Source organism: Protopterus annectens, chromosome 14.part0, assembly GCF_019279795.1.
Source record: "Protopterus annectens isolate FY-2018-M chromosome 14.part0, PAN1.0, whole genome shotgun sequence".
Taxonomy (NCBI): Eukaryota; Metazoa; Chordata; order Ceratodontiformes; family Protopteridae; genus Protopterus; species Protopterus annectens.
The window spans coordinates 697,032,564-697,050,783 of record NC_056748.1 but is presented as its reverse complement, the minus strand read 5'-3'; the positions used below and the strand labels follow the sequence as shown (position 1 = coordinate 697,050,783).

Sequence of the window (18,220 nt, the reverse complement as noted above, 5' to 3'; positions counted from 1 at the left end):
TACCTAAATACAGAACACATTGGAGCAGAGAGTTTGCAGTCAGTATCATTGTTGCAGCCAAAACCACCATGAAAGTGCTCTCCAAGAAGAGTGCATTAGTCTGTCCCCCAAACAGAGAGTCAAGGGCATTAGACAGATTTGAGAAGTCCACTTATGCTTCACCCACCATTTGCTGTTCATGCTCTGAACTACATAGTACACCTTACCAGGCTACAGAAGGACTTGCATTATGAGGTTGCCAAGTCTGTAGTGACTCAGATGTTGGACAAAACACAGAAGTCAATGAAGGCTTAGTTGGCAACTTGTTAATGATTTCCAGTGTATTCTTGCACTTGCTATCCATTGTAGCTGATGGTAAAGCCAGGGTGGCAGACACCAATATTACATTTTGCTGTAATGCCTGGATGCACATGTGCAAATTTGTGGAGATATTTAAGATGTCCTTCAAACATACCATTTTATGGCTCCAATCTCTTTGAATCTAAAGTTAAAGATACACTAATCAGGAGTGAATAGGTGGGCAAGACATTGTCTGCAGTGGGAGTTCGCTTTTCCACCCTTCAGTGGACCTTTTCCTGCAATCAGAGGAGAGGCAAGTATCTCTTTTCATTTTCGAAAGTTCCAACATTTTGACAAGGACACACCTGATGACAGTGCCCCACGACATGAGTGGTCTGCAGAATCAGGGTTTCAGGGGACCCTTCTCAGAGAAACCTTTCAGCTCTGCTGAAGGTTTGCCTGGATACCACACACTTTTAAGGCAATGGGGGGTCACTTGGCTGACCAAACTTAGGCTTGGGAGTCCATCACCACAGATTACTGGGTGTTGAGAGTCATTACCAGATACTAAATGATGCTCTCTATTCTCCCAAGTTCAACAAAAATCCCTTCTGGATGTTCCATCCCACCAGGAAAGTTAAGGAGGAGGAGAAATACAAACATTGCTGACAAAACGAGTCATCCAGGAGGTCCCACCTGAACAAAGCAGATCCAGGGTGTATTCTAGATTCTTTTTGGTGCCCAAGAAAAATGAGGACCAAAGCAGACTGAGCTTATCTGTCAGGCAGACCATGTTATGGATGGTAATGGTGCAGTCCATTCTTCCTATTTTGAGGAAGGATGACTGGAGGTCCTCTGTAGACCTCAAGAGTGCTTACTGTCATGTAAAAATAGCCAGGCATTCCAGAAGGTTCCTTTGCTTCGAGCTGGGGGCCAATCACTGTCAGTTTCGAGCACTGCCCTTTTGTCTCACCATGGCCCCTCTGGGTACTCACCAGGTACATGGGAGTGGTAGAAGTTCATCTCAGGCTATTGGGGTTCTGGGTCTTCCCCTACCTGGACCTGGGCAGTTGGCTTCTTACAGCATTTTCAAGGTCATTGATAGTTTGTGTGAGGGACTCCTTGCTCCATCTATGCCTAGCCTTGGGGATTGAAGAGAATTTCAACAAATCCAAGTTAGAGTTGTTCCAGGCCTTGGAGTTCATAGGTTGCCATCTGGACATGACCAGTGAGACTGTCGGGCTTCCTCGCTCAAGGCTGTCTTCACCCTGTCTTCAGGCCCGTGATGTTCTTTGGGCTCAGAGGCCACCCACTTCTCTTATTATTCGTATACTGGAGTTGATGGAGACAGACATCTCATTACTGCCACTGGCCACATTCTACATGAGGATTCTCAAGTGGATTTTTTTTCAGCACATTGTTCTCTGACAATTCATCCTATGCATTTCCCCAGAAGACTGACAGAGTTGTTACTACCACATTTCATGGTGTATGGGCATCCAAGAGTATGTCATCAGGTCACCCCTTATTCCTTCACCCTCCCTGGTCCTCACTGGCCACAAGAGCTTCCCTCCTAGGGTGGGGGGTTGGGCATTCAAGGGAAGAGCAGTCCAGGGTACTTTGTCACTGTAAGCGGCCAGTTTACATGTCAATATCTTGGAGATGAGAGCAGTCCTAGCACTGCAGGCATTTCATGACTGCCTCCCTAGAGGAGTGTATAGATGCAGGCAAACAATATGGCCGTGGTCTTGTATTATCAACAAAAAAATGCAGAACCCAATCTTACCTGCTGTCTTGAGAGACTGAGTGTGTGGCATTCGGCAGTGTCTTCCCAGTGCTATCTGATTGCATCTCACATCCTAAGGAAATCCCAGCATCTTTTCAGACAAGTTGAGCTGAAGCATTTTAGTACCTCACAAGTGGTCTCTCAATCCAGCAGTTACAATGGAAATTTTCAGCCACTAGTGCCACCTTGCCACCACCTATTTGCAACTCCTTATAACACAAAGTGCAGCAAGTCCTTTGCCCTGACTCCCCAGAAGGGACCGTCACTGAAGGATGCTGTGGCCCATGCTTGGCCCTGGGTCTCTTCTACACATTACTATCATGGGAGTCATTGAAATATTTTTTTTTTACATAAAGCAAAATGGTGCAAGGTGGCTGTGATCCTCATAAGCCCTCCTTTTAGCCAAGATAAGATTTGTTCCCCTTCCTGAACCTCACAAGGTTCACCCTCCCTGGGTTCTTTATCCAGTTCCAGATCTAATCTTGCATCCATCGGGTCATTTTCACCCAGATCTCAAATCCCTCAAACTAACAGCTTGGTTTCTCCACTTCCAGTGATGGCCAGGAATCCCAAGCTGTCTGCCACAGTGGTTCACATTCTCTCCTCATCTCAATAGTCCTCTGCCAGGAAAATTTATAACAGCAAATGGAGAAGTTTAGTATTTAAGCTGTTTCTAAAGGTCTAGACCTTTTTTGGCACCCTGGATGTGATCTTTGACTTTTAACTGGTCTTTTTCATTCAGAAACAAGCTGTTTGACTGTCAAGGTCCAGATTTGATGCCTCTTCCATCCATTCCTCAACAAATGGGTCTTTGGATTCTTTGGATCTGACCTCTGATCTAACTTCACTCACTCTAGACCTTAGGATATGTAACTCAGGCTCCTTCCCTTATGTGTGATCCCCTCCTATCATCAACATTACCTCATCTCGCTTACTGCTCATAGATACAGACATGGTTCCTAACTCAGGCTTGTTTCAGTTAAGTTCATTTATAGACTGTCTTCTTGCATTAGTTATTTAATAGTTTTTGTCAGTACTCTGGTTATGATTCCTCGTTTTACCTGTTCTTTCTCCCTTAGTCAGAAAAGAAAAAAAAAGACAGTTTCTACTTCTTCCTTTCATGCCCTTTCCGTTGTAGTAGTATATCTTGCTGTTTTAGTTGTTTGTTCACCTACCTCATTGTTGTTGTTATTTCTTTAAGCTTTTAGGTATTCGTTTGACCTTACCAGCCAATCGGTAAAACAGCTCACTGTATCTATCCAGGCATGTCCAAAGGGCAGTTTCAGGTGTACTCTCCGGTCCAACTGGTGAATCTGGGCATTTTGAGGCAATGTTACAACTGCCTCGTGTACACAGACAACCCTCTCCTCCTACTACCAAACACTAATACATGTGAGAGATGCAATTATACAGCCAAACTGGAGGCTCAGCTCTCTCAACCCAAGACTGGACCAGACAGTCAAGAGGAGAAGGGAATTACTTGCATCACACCCCCAGACTCACATAGACTTATGAAACCAGCACCGGCAAAAAACACACATAAATACAAAAAAACATACTCAGAGGCTCTAAATAAAAATCTGCAAAAGTAACAGAAACCTCCAAAGCAGACATCCAAGCAACCTCCACCCCCCAACACAAACCATGAAACACATACTTCACAAAACCAGTGTGCCACGCAATCACAGCCCTTAAGGCAAAATAACATACCCAACACACTAGTAATAGGTGACTCTATAGTCAGGCACACTGGCGTCCCACTCACTAGGCTGAACAAGGAGAGGGTTACTGTTAGCTGCCTGTCGGGTGCCAGGATCCACCACATAACACAAGCACTCAGGTCACTCCAGAACAAGTACAAATACGACTCTGTCATTGTCCATGTTGGTGTGAATGACCTGAGCCGTACCGCCCTGGACTACATGAAAAGAGACATGGAAGAACTCTCTGATCACGTGGCCCAGGCCGGTATGACCCTGAACCTGAGTAGCATCCTGCCATCACCAAGAATGATACCATGGTATAGAGAAAAAAATATCAGTTTCAACAGTTGGCTAAGCTTCTGGTGTAATTCAAAGGGGATCCAGTGTCATCGTGGGATGACATGCTCGACAAGCCATGCTGCTTGCACCTGTCATACTTAGGCTTTCGAATACTGACCAAGGCTCTTGCCACCCCTATAGTGGCTTTTTTAGGCAAGGCTCAAAAGACAAACCCATCGCCGTAAATAGCACAAGTAACAAAAAAACTGAGGGTAATGCTACTCAATGCCAGAAGTCTAAACCTCAAAATGCACGCACTCGAGGCACTCCTCAGTATGGAGAAAATCGATATGTGTGCAGTAACAGAAACCTGGTTTAAGGCTCCAGAGAGCACCCCAGCACTACCAAGCTGCAACTCATACCATATATTTTGGCCTCAAAACCCGGACCGAAATACAAAAGGCGGGGGTGTATCCATATTCATCAAGGATACCCACACCTCCAGGTTAGTGGCACAGCACGATGCTTCAGAGATCATCCATGTGCAACTAACAATGGGCAAAACTGCTGTTCAAATTATAGCTTGCTACAGATCACCCACCATGTCCCAGGACCCCCATTTCGCATTTCTGGAAACACTAGGAAACATAAAGGTCCTACCAAACACCCTGATATTGGGTTATTTCAATTACCCAAACATTAACTGGGAGAATTACTCTAAGTAAAAACTCCCTTGCCCAACATTTCCTAGAATTTATAAACTAATCACTCTGGATATCCACATTCCGCCACCACCCCTGGTCAAAGAAACCACCGTGAAAAACTTTTCAAAAGCAAACTTCAAGTTACTTAAGACCGAGGTGGGAAATTTCAAAGCCCCCATGCTAAAGGATAACACTGTCCAAGCTTCAAAATCCTTTACTAATGCACTCTATGGGCACCTAAAATAATGCATGGATCGTGCTATCCCAAACAAAACCAATACTCACTCCTCCAAGAAAAGGAAACCAGTCTGGTGGACCCCTGCCATAAACAAGCTGTACAACAGGAGGAGGAAACTAGTACAGAAAAGAGTAAAATCCCAAGAAGGGAAGATATTCCTGATCAGTATCAGCAAGAAACTACGCTCCCTCATAAAATCATCCAAGGCTAGCTTCGAGCATTCTGCCATCACTCAGAATGCTACCACAGTACAAGGACAAAATGATTGACTTCAGCAATTGGCTAAGCTTCTGGTGTCATTCTAAAGGGATCCAGTATCTGTCTGCCTGGGATGACATGGTCGACAGAACACGATGCTTTGCCAGAGATGGCCTACACCTGTCACCCTTGGGATTCCGGATACTGGCTAAGGTTCTTGCCGCCCCTATAGTACCTTTTTTAGGCAAGGTTCAAATGACAAATTCACCACTGTAACAGGAACAGGCAAGCAAAAACTGAGGGTGATGCTACTAAATGCTAGAAGTCTAAATCTCAAAATGCACTCACTCGAGGCACTCCTTAAAATGGAGAACATCAATGTCTGTGCAGTGACTGAGACCTGGTTCAAGGCTCCAGAGAGCACTCCTGCACTACCAGGCTATAACTCATACCACACTTTTCGGCCATGTAACCTGGACCGGAACACCAAAGGCAGAAGTGTGTCCATATTCATTAAGGATGTCCACATCTCCAGGCTAGTTGCTCAGCATAATGCATCCGAGGTTATCCAAGTGCAACTAACTCTGGGCAAAACTGCAATCCAAATTGTAGCTTGCTACAGATCCACCACCATGCCCCAGGATTCCCACTCCTCTTTTCTTGATGTACTGGAAAATATTAGGATTCAACCAAACACCCTAATAATGGGCAATTTCAACTACCCCACCATTAAGTGGGAAAAGTACTCGTGTACCAACTTCTTCGCTCAACGTTTTCTGGAATTCATAAACTCCAGTGCCCTGGATCAACTTATCCACACCCCTACCAAGGGCAACAGTATCCTAGATCTAGTCATTACCAACATGAGTGACCGGTGTTCCACACCTGAAGTCAACGCCTCATTGGTCCGATCCACCCATAAGCTAATCACTCTAGATATCCACATTCTGCCCCCCCCCCCCCCCGTTAAGGAAACCACAGTAAAAAAATTCTCCAACGCCAACTTCATCCTTCTTAAGACAGAAGTGGTGAACTTCATGACACCCGTGTAGATGGACAGTACAGTTACGACTACTGAATCCTACACAATTGCACTTTATAAGCACTTACACGAGTGCATGGATCATGTTATCCCAAACAGAACCAAGGCGCTATCCTCCCAAAAAAGGAAGCCAATCTGGTGGTCCCCTGCCATAAACAAACTGTACAACAGAAGGAAGAAGCTGTTGCAAAAGAGAGTAAAATCGCATGAGTGGAGGAGCTTCCTGGTCAGCCTCAGTAAGAAGCTGCGATCCCTGATAAAATCCTCCAAAGCTAGTTAAGAAAACAAAATCGCCACCGATTCTAAAGACAACCACAAAGCATTCTATAGCTATTTCAAGAATCTCAATGGCAACACTTAGATCTGCTCTGAGTTACAGCACAATGGCACTAAATATAGAGACCCATCTGATATTGCCAACATTCTAGCAGATAGGTTCAGTGCTAACTTTACCCCCCCTCTCACCCACTAAAGGGCCCATCTCTATACCGGAAGAATGCAAAGTTCCTGTAATCACGGCTGCATAGGTAAAAACCACTCTCTCCAAAGCCAAGAACACAGCATCCATGGGACCAGACAACATTCCAGGCTGGGTTCTACACGAACTACAGAAAGAACTGGCACCCCACCTAAGTACCATGTTCAATCATAGCCTCACCTCAGGCTTTGTGCCCGCTGAATGGCACACAGTGATGGTTATCCCACTTCACAAGGGGGGAGCCACCATGGACCCCGGGAACTACCACCTCATTAGCCTGATGAGCCTGGTCTGCAAGGCCATGGAACGTATCATCATGAAACTTATAAACAAAGACATTGGTAATCTCCAAACTGTGGACCCCACCCAGTTCGGGTTTGTAAAAGGCAGATCATGTCTCCTAAACCTGATGGACTTCTTTGAAGCAGTCACCAAAGTCGTATATGAGGGTAAGGTGGTTCACACAGCCTATCTAGATCTTGCCAAGGCTTTTGACACCATCCTTCACTCTGGAATTCTAGATAAACTCACTAAACTAGGTATAAATCCCTATTTCACAAGATGGGTTGCCAACTGGCTCACTGACAGAACCCACACTGTAAAAGTAGCAGACTCCAAATCCCACTTCAGACCAGTGACAAGTGGAGTACCACAAGGTTCAGTCCTGGGTCCTCTCCTGTTTGGTATCTACTTCTCTGAAGTACAGGCTAACACAGAAGGTCTTTGGCTAATGAAGTTCACAGATGACTGCAAACTAGGAGCCATAATTGAAACGCCTAACGATGTGGAAATCCTACACCTATGAAAGAAAAATTGCCATGGACTCCAAAGATAACCACAAGGCATTCTTCAGCTATGTCAAGAATCTAAATGGCAGTTCTCAGATCTGCTCAGAGTTGGTGCAGAATGGTACAAAATACACTGAACCGACCAATCATCCGCGTGCAACTAACAACAGGCAGAACTGCAGTTCAAATTGTAGCTTGCTACAGATCACCTGCCATGTCCCAAGACCCCCATTCCGCATTTCTGGAAACACTGGGAAATGTAAAGGTCCTACCAAACAGCCTGATATTGGGTGATTTCAATTACCCAAACATTAAGTGGGAGAACTACTCAAGTACTAACTCCCTTGCCCAACATTTCCTAGAATTTATAAACTCAAATGCCCTGGATCAACTGGTCAACACCCCCAGTAGAGGGTACAACATTTTGGACCTGGCCATTACCAACATGGGAGACCGGTATTCCTCACTGGAGGTCAACCCGTTGCTGGTTAGATCTGACCATAAACTAATCACTCTGGATATCCACATTCCACCCCCACCCCTGGTCAAAGAAACCACCGTGAAAAACTTTTCAAAAGCAAACATCATGTTACTTAAGACCGAGGTGGAAAGTTTCAAATCCCCCATGTTAAAGTATAACACTGCCCAAGCTGCAAAATCCTTTACTAATGCACTCTACGGGCACCTACAAGAATGCATGGATCGTGCTATCGCAAGCAAAACCAAGACTCACTCCTCCACGAAAAGGAAACCAGTCTGGTGGACCCCTGCCATAAACAAGTTATACAATAGAAGGAGGAAACTAGTACAGAAAAGAGTAAAATCCCAAGTAGGGAAGACATCCATAATCAGTGTCAGCAAGAAACTACGATCCCTCATAAAATCATCCAAGGCTAGCTTAGAAAGAAAAATTGCCAAGGACTCCAAAGATAACCACAAGACATTTTTTAGCTATGTCAAGAATGTAAGTGGCAATTCTCAGATCTGCTCGGAATTAGTGCAGAATGGCACAAAATACACTGAACCGACCGATATGGCCAACATCCTGGCAGACAGGTTCAGTGCAAACTTCACCACCCTCTCACTCCCAAAAGGGCCCATAACCATATCAGAAGAATGTAGTGCCCCTGAAATCACAGACACTCAGGTTAAATCCGCCCTCTCCAAAGCCAAAAACACAGCATCAATGAGACCGGACAGTGTCCCAGGCTGCATCCTACACGAGCTCAAAGATGAACTAACCCCTCACCTAAACACACTGTTCAAACTCAGCCTCTCCACAGGCTACGTGCCCGAATAGTGGCACATAGCAACGGTTATTCGGCTCCACAAAGGTGGAGCCACAACAGACCCCGGGAACTATCGCCCTATAAGCCTGACTAGCTTGGTCTGCAAGGCTATGGAGCGCATCATCATGGATCTCATTAACAGAGAAACTGGGAACCTCCAAACACTGGACCCTACCCAGTTCGGCTTTGTTAAGGGCAGATCATGCCTCCTAAACCTGGTGGACTTCTTTGAGACAGTTACCAAGACTATAGACGAGGGAAAGGTGGTCCACACAGCCTACCTAGACCTCACAAAGACCTTTAATACCATTCCCCATTCTGGTATTATAGACAAGTTCACCAGCCTGAACATAAACCCCTACATCACGAGATGGGTTGCCAACTGGATCATGGACAGAATCCACATGGTAAGAGTTGCGGTAGCTAGGTCTGACTCTAAACCGGTTACAAGTGGCGTTCCCCAGGGCTCAGTCCTAGGACCCCTCCTGGTTAGCATATACTTCTCAGCCGTACAGGCAAGCACAGGAGGACTGTGGCTGACCAAGTTCGCAGACGACTGAAAACTAGGGGCTATAGTTGACTCTCCGGCTGACACAGACATCCTCCAAAAGGGCCCCACTGAGACAGATGTCTGGTGTCAAAACCATGGACTCAAGCTAAATGCTAAAAAGTGCATAGTCATCCTCTTTGGAAAAAACAAAGTGCCCACAAACTGCCACACAGGTGGTAGTTCCCTAAATACAGAAGACATAAGGGATCTGGGGTCTCAAGTGTAGATAGTAATCTCTCCTTTGATAATCACATTGCCAAAGTGGTTAGAAAATCTTTCTATGTGGCCCACCTAATCACAAAAGGGTTTGCATCCAGTTCAAAAGAGGTCATTGTGCCCCTCTACACTTAACTCATCAGACCCATCATGGACTACAACGCCTCATTTGGGATGTACCTTACAAGACACCTGCAACAGCTGGAAAGACCACAGAAGTACCTCACCAAGAGGATCACTGGCCTCAAACAGATGCCCTATGCAACTTGAATGAAGAAATTCCAGCTGTACTCGGTTGCATACCGCCTACTCAGAGGTGATCTCTGCCTGACATACAAGGCCATGTCCAACCCAGAATTGATGGACATGCTCCACCTAAAGAAAACCATATCCCCTTGAGCCATATGCTCTAGGCATCTAAACCTCACCATAACAATAAATAGGACATGCTGGAGGGATAGATTCCTGTCCCAGAGACTTCCCATGCTCTGGAACAAGATTCCATTAGACAGAGCTCCTCACTAACACTCTTCAAGAGAAACCTTGACCAGTGGATGGGAAACAAAAAAATTTACCCCGGGGATCACTTCAGTGACTCTGCTGAACAGAGGCACATGGAACTAATCTAAGAGGGCGGAGAAAGCCAACACATTCTGGCAAGGCTTATAAATGCCTTTGGGCAGATAGCCTAATACCTACCTATGAACCTATGTCTGATAAATCCTTCTGGGTTTAAGACACAAGATTCCAAACTCAATGCTAGACAGCTCGGCTCCGACATCAGCCTCAGAGCAGAGTCTGATCACTTCCCAGGACCAGATCAGTTTGGAAGCTTTGGCTGTCTTACTGGAGAAGTGTTGGGCTTCCCCTCAGCTTCTGCCTTCAGGACATTAGAGGAAGCACTCTCCATTTCTGTTAAGCAGACTTCCCTTAGCTTCTCAGCTCACCTGTCCTGCAACAAAAGACCTTGAGTCCTGATCCTATTCTTCCTCTCCCATCAGGACAACCAGTTCCCTGAGCCTAGAGACAGTCAGTATTGAGGATGCTCCTAATCTTCTGAGTCCTGTACGGAGTATCCCACCACAGAGGTCACTTAGAGACATACATGTAAGAGGAGATGCATTGATTCCTCCCAGGAGTCTTTTACTCACCTTAAGACTTGAGTTTTGAAAGTAAGGAAGGGTCCCCATATCACTTCTTGAGGACATCTCATTTGGGGAAATCCTTGAACTCTTGAAACAGAAAGGTGGTTGGTTCTCTGAAGCTCCCCTCCCAAGAGGGATCAGAGTTTCTTGAGTGCCTCTGATCTGGCTCATATGCTTCTTGGGTGGTCGCCCCCCCCCCCCCCCCCCGGCCCATGAGGTGGTTGTTTTAATCTCTGTGTGTATGGAAAGAGACTGATGTGGCTGAACCTATGCCCTGGAAACTGATAAGTTTCTTGTGGCACTGAAGGATCACCAGCATTGGTGCAAGGGCCCAGCCAAGGATGTCATAGTAGTAGTGGCAGCAACCAAGAAGGAGCTGTTTGAAGGAAGTTCCTCTGTCCATCCCCCTAACAGGGAATCTAGGACATTGAACAAGTTTGGGAAGCAAGTTTATGCTTCAGCTACCTTTGCTTTGAGGGTGCTGAATTGCTTGACACACATGACAAAGTGTCGGAGAGATTTGGCTAAGGAGTTCTCCAAATCTCTCTCAAGGTCCATATCTTTGGAGGACAAAAATATGGACTCATAACTGACCACACTACAATCCCTATGGAACACCTCCATGTGCTTGATATCTAACATAACATGAGAGTTTCAAGAGTCACTGGCAAAAGCATAACTGTAAGGAGACATGCTTGGATGCACTTGAGACTTCGTGAAGCCTTTCAAGATGTCCTTTGTCATTGCCCCTTTTGATGGTTTGACCCTTTACAAACCAGAGGTCAAGGGCACATTCTTTGGGAGTGAGCAAGACTGGAAATCTCTTTCTGCCATAGGTGTGTGGTGCTGTACCCCCAGAGGCCTTTGTTTAGAAGCCAGAAAAGGGGATGTTAAAAGTTTTGGTTCCAAAAGACCCAATGTTTTTCCCCAGACAGGCCTTGAGATGATGGGCAGATGGTCCAGAAAGTCTCTCCACTTCCAGCTGAGAGCCATTAATTTTTGTTTCAGAGCCCTGCCCTTTGGTCTCACCACAGCCCTCTGGGTGTTCCCCAAGTGCTTGGCGGTGGTCACAGCTCACCTCTGACTGCAAGGGTTCCGGATGTTCCCATATCTAGATGACTACCTCATTACCGCTCATATCAAGTCTCTTCTCGTTCAGTCAGGGACAGTCTCTTCCGTCTTTGCTCTCAGATAGGGAATCACAATAAATCTGGACAAATCTCATTTCATAGATTGGAAGTCATAGGTGTTCATTTAGATACGACAACCAGGATAGCAAAACTGCCAGACAGGATTATCCACCCTGCAAACCTGGACACAAAAGGGGTCTGTTGTGTCCAGTGCCACCAGCCAGCTTGGTTCTCCAGTTTTGGGGTTGATGGTGACTTCCATCATCATTATCCCTCTAGCCAGATACTGCATGAGAGTTCAACAGTGGACACTTGTGGTACAGTGTTCCATCAGGTACCAATTCATAAGTTTTCGGGTTTGTTTGAGAGACATTTGCAGGGCAACATAATGTGGTGGATTCAGTCTCTCCCAAGGCCATCCATTTGTACTACACTCCCCCAAGGCCAATGTGACAACACATGCTTCCTAATTAGAATGGAAAGGGACATTATATGGGGAAGATGGTCCAAGGCACGTGGTCTCCCTCAGTGTAAAAGATTCAGTGTATAGGCTAATTCTAAAGATTTGGATCCATTCTCATCACCTTTGCCATCCATATTTGATTTTCTGTTGGGTCTCTTCCATTCAGGGGCTAGCCATTCTCCAGTTAAAAGTGCAATTGGCTGCCATGTCTAACTTTTAATGTGGGAGAGCAGCCTTTTTTCATTGCTTCCTTAAGGCTCTCTATAGTGTTCTTGAGGGGTGCCTTTCTCTTACAACCTCTATTGAAAAACTCTCTTCCTCCTTGGGGTTTCATTGTTGTGTTACACAGCCTTATCAAGGTGCCATTGAAACCTGCAGCGTTGTCATTTTTGGTGGCTGTTACCTCAGCCGGGGGGGGTTTGGAATTGCAGGCCTTGTCGTACAAACCCCTGCACTTAATTTTTCATAAGGATAGGATTTCCCTAAGGACTAACCAAGCCTTCTTTCCCAAGGTGGCAGTAGAGTCTAACTTAAACCAAGATATACACCTGCTTGTTTTTATTTTCAAAGTTTTCAAATAAAGGAGAATACCTTCTGCATTCCATGGATGATCTTCATCATCATTGGATTCACTCACAAAAGATTTTATGAAAAAGTAGTCAACTTTTCATTTCCTTTTCTCAAGCAAGGTTGGGCTCCATCGTGTCTAAGGTTACCTTCTCCAGGTGACTTTCTGATTGTATTTTTTTTTTAATTTACTAGGGGCTTAAGGGATTGTCATTGCCCTGTAAACCAAAGGCACATTCTACCGGAACAGTTTCACCTTTGCAGCTTTCTTTAACCATATTTAGAATGTATATATGTGCAGCAGCTACATGGTCCGCAGTCCGTATGTTCGTGTCTCCTTACAAGTTCAACCTGCAGTCCATTTCCAGAGCTCCATGTGTTTGTTTTTTTTTTTCCATTCTCTGAAATATCCTTCCATTGTGACTCACAGGGTCTTTCTAGCTGGGGACTCTGTCCCAGTTGTTGAGGCAGGTGGAAAAGACATCATCAGATACAAAAGTTATGTACTTAGCGTAATGATAGATCTGTGTTATTGTCTTCCTTCTGTGTAAACATTCCTGCTGTCCATCCCCCTCCAAATAGTCAATCTTTATGACTTGTACCAGACTGCACCAGATCTTCCAGGAGAATTTCTTGGTCATAATCCTGTCTGGTTGATCTACACAGTCATAGTACTTTGTTTAATAAGCAGTATTTTGTTCCTTTTAGAACTGCATATTATTCTAACAGTTCATGCTTCTGATACATACTCTACTCATTCATATCTGCTACAAGTAGTTCCTTGTAAGTTATACATTTGACTTTGAGATCATTATGTGACTTAAATGACATCCTTTGCTCCTTGTATAAGGACTTCCTAAATATGATTTGCAAGTGTTTGTGGTCAGTTTCTGCTTGAATTTCTTCACCATAAATGATTTTTATGGTATTTCTCTCATTCATCCATTGCTACTGATAGTTCGTGTTTTATCCGGTTATCTCTGTTTTGTGCATCAGTATATGTTCTCAACCCACAGGCGACTTGTTAGTGCTCATTTAGGGCCGCAGCTCTTACAGTATTCATCATATTGCAATACAAGTAGTTTATCACATCATAATATTTTAATGTTGAAACATCTGTAATTGATTTCTGGAGTATTTCAAAACTCTTTCTTGTTCAGAACTGCATTTCTAGACTACAGTGTGCTCTAACAGCTTTCTTAGTGTCATTATTCCAGAATTCCAGATATATTAGGGATATACTTTGCAGGATAGTAAAGCATTCCTAGAAACCCCAGAAATGCTTGGTTGCTTTCTGTCCTCTGCATTTTCAGTGTTGCTGAGATTTTATTTTTCTGGATCTGGTTCAAGATCCTCTGAAATTAGAATATGACCTATGCATTTTATACTTGTCGGTCCAATTTTAAGTTTGATTTCATTTAAATTGAAATGATGCTGTTTTAATCTATTAAACAGCTGCATCACTCTGTTTGTGCTGTTCTTTCCAATCCCACACTGATGTATCATACATTATGTTTGCAAACCTTCAGCTACCTGGTCAGCAGTTCTTTAGTGCTGATGAAATACCAAATGAAAGTGTATGAAGACTCTATTTTTAATGGTGTATTAAATGTTTAGGGGGAGACCGGGGTTCGATTCCCCTACGGGGAGCATGTGATTTCTTTTAATATCCCTGGCTGTGTTCTACATGAACTACAGAGTGAACTGGCACCTCACCTGTGTGCCCTGTTCAGTCACAGCCTCACCTCAGGCTTTGTTCCTACTGAATGGTGTACTGCTACAATCATCCCTCTCCACAAAGGAGGAGAGACTACAGACCCTGGGAACTATTGCCCCATTAGCCTGACAAGTCTGAGATGCAAAGCTATGGAATGCATCATCGTGGACCTAATAAACAAGGATATAGGGAATCTCAAAACGCTGGATCCCACACAGTTTGGTTTTGTGAAGGTTATATCGTGCCTGCTCAACTTGGTCGACTTCTTTGAGTCAGTCACCAGAGCTGTGGATGAAGGCAAGGTGGTTCATGCAGCCTACCTTGATCTGGCCAAGGCCTTTGATACCATTCCCCACTCAGGAATCAGAAAAACTCACTAAGCTAGGCATAAACTCCTATATCACTAGGTGGGTTGCAAACTGGCTCACGGACAGAACCCATAGTGTAAAAGTAGCTGACACCCAAGTCAGACTGCCGACTAGTCACGAGTGGAGTCCCAGAGGGTTCGGCCCTGGGTCCTCTCCTGTTTGGTATCTACTTCTCTGAAGTCCAGGCCAACACGAAGGGACTCTGGCTGACAAAGTTCGCAGACGATTGCAAGTTGGGAGCTATTATTAACTCCCCAAGTTATGTTGACATCCTACAGAATGGCCTCACTGAGACCAATGACTGGTGTCAGAACCATGGTCTTAAGCTCAATGCCAAAAAATTTATTGTCATCCCCTTTGGGAAAAACCTGGATCTCATGAATTACCACATTGATGATAGTCCACTGAACATAGAAGGCGTTATAAGAGATCTGGGAACACAGGTTGACAGCAACCTCTCTTTTGATCACCACATTGCCACTGTGGTCAGAAAGTCCTTCTGTGTGGCACATCTCATTACTAAGGGTTTTGCATCCAGAAAGAAAGAGGTCATTGCCTCCCTCTACTCTTCCCTCATTGGGCCAGTCATAGAGTACAATGCTTCATTTGGCATGTACCTCACTAGACACTGCAACAACTGGAGAGGCCGCAAAAGTATCTCACAAAGAGGATCCTAGGCCTTAAACACTTGTCCTATATGGACAGACTCAAAAAACTCCAACTATTCTCTGTCTCATATCGCCTACTTAGAGGTGATCTCTGCTTGACTTAACACCATGTCTGACCCAGCTCCGTTAGAAATGCTACATCTAAAGAAATCCCGATCCCTCCGCACCACACGCTCCAGAGACCTCAACCTCATTACCACAATCAACAGAACATACTAGAGGGACAGGTTCATAACCCAGAGACCGCCCATGCTATGGAATAGACTTCCTGTACATGTCAAGCAGAGCACCACGCTGACCCTGTTCAAGAGAAATCTTGATGAGTGGATGGGAAATAGAAAATTCACCCCGGGGATAACTCCAGTGGCTCTACTCGACAGAGGCACTGGGAACTGAGGTCAGGTAGCACGATGCCAGGTTAATCCCATGCCTATGCTTGTAAAGGCCCCAGGCCCATTAGCCTAGTGCACACCTATGAACCTATGAATTTGGAGTTTTGTTCATCTAGCCATGCCGACCAGAAATCTTAATTTCCATTTAGTACTGAGAAAACTTTACATTTAGCAATTTTTGAGATTTTCTTCACTGGCAAGCAATGGACACTGTTAGTTATTAATCACTATGCCCAGGACTTGATGATGAATTCAGATGTGACTTTGTTTTTCTTTACAAGAGTGACCATACTAATCACTTATTCAGTTGACTGTAATTGTGTCTCAAACATTGTGTGCAATCATCCATATTACATTTCAAAACATCTTATGAATAGCTGCTTTGGAACAATTATAGTAGAGGTAGTTGACCTCTAAAAAGAAACCCTAAAAATCTACTTTTTAATGTTCGGGAAGAGTTGTACAAAATTGTACTTTCTTTGGATGCTGCTCTCATGCCTTCTGTGAATAAACATTGCACACAGTGGTGTAATTATATAATTTCTGTAGCAGATATACTTGTCCTCAAAAAATTTAAATAACTTGAAAAAAGTTAGAGAGCAGACACTTTGAAACAGCTAATATTCATTGAGTATGTGAAGCAATTTGTTAAATATTAGTTAACAGTGCCTTTTCTCTTGCTTTCTAATTTTTCATTAAGCTTTTTCACTTTTGTCTTCCAGGAAATTTAGCAATCAAACCAATGCAGTCTGCAGTACAGAGAAAAAAAAAGATACTAGTTTCCCTATGATAGCAAGATAGAGCAAGGTTAATTACTTTTAAATGGGGAAATGTGTATGTCAGCTTGAACATCAGTTCAGATTCTCAAAGTGTAACTGCAGTGTTGCTTATCTAGGGAGAAAAGGGATAGGAAAGATTCTGACCACAACTTGACGTTCTTCAGTTACATCCTAAGCAGCTATATAGAAGAAAGAATGGATTGGGCATGACAATAATATCTTTTAAAGCATATTTTCACTTAAAAATCATTACTTTAAATGAAAATATGCCTAGACTAGCCCCTCACCACTTCTGAACTGTGCAAAAAGGCAGAAATAGAATGCAGATGCTGCATTCCGTTTTATGCATTTGTGCATTATCTTTAATTACATCTAGGGTATTACTCCATATTCATCAGTTCCCTGTACAGCTTTACTCTTAAAGTAGGACACTTGCTGTTCTAGTACTGTGAATCACTGCAATTGCATCAGGTTTTATTTGTATTTGGTATTCTCCTGGCAAGCTTCTTAATCCTCTGAACAAATCAGCATAGCCATCCAGGATATCATTCCGTGAACTCTACACAGTAACTCTGGACTGTCTTATATGATTGATTTTGTACTCCTGCAGTCTTTGCTTTTGCACTGTGAATTATTTTTTTTTACTCTTCCAGCTTCTGTCAAGCTGCATGACCAAAAAGAGAGAGTTCATGTCAGGTGCATCTGTTTGAAAGAGAAGTCTGAACTTATTTTTTTATTCACATTTCAGTAGGTTTTTGACCTAAAGGTACCACCTGTCGACCAAAATAGGTTGTCACTGTATATGTAACTCTTCTACTTCAGATTCGTCTTACCACAGCTGCTTTAAAAGTACATTAAGACAAGATATCCCATTCTACATCTTTGTAGGGTTTAATTTGACATTTTTCCCATTAATTCTCAGTATTTTCAACAACCAGTAAGTCCCAGCTTCAGAGCTCATGGTGTCCAGTCTTTTCACTACAAAAGGCATCTACAAGCCATCTTTTTCATAATTCTGTTGAACAGCATGCAGATTCTTTGCACACACTTGATTTTCTATTTTTACATCTTCAGAATAATGTTATTTTATAGCTCAAATTGCCCAAGCTTTAAAAAAAGTACAACTCATTCTGTCAGTAAATTGAACAGGGATACGTAGATAGAACCCACATAGGCACACGGGGAAAAATGCAAACTACTTACACAGACAGTAACTGATCTGAGGATGTAAGGCAGACAGTAGCCACTGAGTTACCTCCAGAGACTAAAACAGTTATTTTGGGAAGGTGAATGAAACACCAGCGTAGTGATTGAAATACCACAGTGTATGTGTCTTTGACTGAATTCACTGCTAACTTATTAGTATGTATGTCTCACAGAGTCAGACTCCTTACAATCGTTAAAGACAACCCATGTTGCTAGGCCTTTAGTCAGTATTTTA

The 18,220-nt window shown here is 43.8% G+C and overlaps 1 protein-coding gene across 3 annotated transcripts in view; it reads left to right on the top strand.

Moving 5' to 3' along the window:
* The window catches only part of DNAJC11 (DnaJ heat shock protein family (Hsp40) member C11), a 1,614,167-nt gene that overhangs the window by 1,038,919 nt on the left and 557,028 nt on the right, over window positions 1–18,220 (top strand). The window lies entirely within an intron of this gene.